This window comes from Oryx dammah, unplaced genomic scaffold (genome assembly GCF_014754425.2).
Source record: "Oryx dammah isolate SB20612 unplaced genomic scaffold, SCBI_Odam_1.1 HiC_scaffold_2, whole genome shotgun sequence".
NCBI lineage: Eukaryota > Metazoa > Chordata > Mammalia > Artiodactyla > Bovidae > Oryx > Oryx dammah.
Window position 1 is genome coordinate 184,685,530 of NW_024070186.1, and position 1,298 is coordinate 184,686,827.

The following is a 1,298-nucleotide window of genomic DNA, read 5'->3' on the forward strand; positions in this document are numbered from 1 at the left end:
GTGGCGGTGGCGGTGGCGGTGGCGGTGGCGGTGGCGGTGGCGGTGGCGGTGGCGGTGGCGGTGGCGGTGGCGGTGCAGCTGCCTTTCCCCCTCGACTGCCAACCCAGGAGGATTGAATGAAGGGTTTTATAACAGGGACTCCAAGGTGGGTCTCTGATGAGATTAGGGTGTGTGCACCTTTTCTCAGGTGATCTCATCTTGATGAGCTGCTCTGATCTCTTTAATCAAGTGGTTTCTTGATGGCTCCTCCCTTGATTAGCAACTCCCATGATTCTGCCCTTTGGAACTCAGGAAAGGTGATGGAGGCTGGAGTCTCACAAGAAATGTTGCAGCATGCAGCTTAGTTAGGTAGGAGCAGAGAAATGGGGCCAGGAGCCAAGCAACAGAAAAGTCATGCATCTTGTAAACAGCGGGAGTCCATGGGCAGATAAGGAAAGCAGGCACCTTCAGACTGACAGGAAATTGGGTGATGAGGGACTGAGTAGGCGACCAAGACAGGTGAGGAAAGGCAGGAATCCCCTGCGTCCAAATGTAACCTCTTCTCATTGTGCTATCATTATGATAAGATTAGCCTGACAGATAAGAATAGTCATCAGGCATGTATACCATGACATTTCTACTCTAAGCTAAATAGGGACAAAATCCCTCCTTCCCTCAGTAAAATGGAGCTGGGGTGAAAAAATCAGGAAGGTCAACGCCCAAACTCCTCATTCCCCAGGGAATATTCAGCCCCTTCATTCTTACCCTCCTCAAAACCAACTTGCCAAAGAAACCCTGGTTGGCAGCTCCTCACCTGCCTACCCACTCTCCCTTTGAGAATGTATCCTTGCTTAAATGAACTTTTGCTTTACTTTCTAGACAAGTGTAGAAATGTTGCCCAAGTAGTCTGTGGGAAGATGGAAAAGCTAACTTTAATCTACTCAGAATAACAAAGAAGAATGGTTTACTTGTTTAAAGAGTAGACTTGGGGACTTCCTTAGTGGTCCAGTGGCTAAGACTCCAAGCACCCAATGCAGGGGGCCAGGGTTCGATCCCTGGTCAGGGAACTAGATCCTACATGCCACAACTAAAAAACCTGCACGCTGCAATGAAGACCAGGCATAGCCAAATACATAAATAAATAGTAAAGAGTTGTGGCTTAGCTGGTTAAGAATCTGGCTGCAATCCGGGAAACCTGGGTTCGATCCCTGGATTGGGAAGATCCCCTGGAAAAGGGAAAGGCTACCCAGTTCAGTATTCTGGCCTGGAGAATTCCATGGACTCTACAGTGCATAGCGTTGTGAAGAGTCAGATACAAC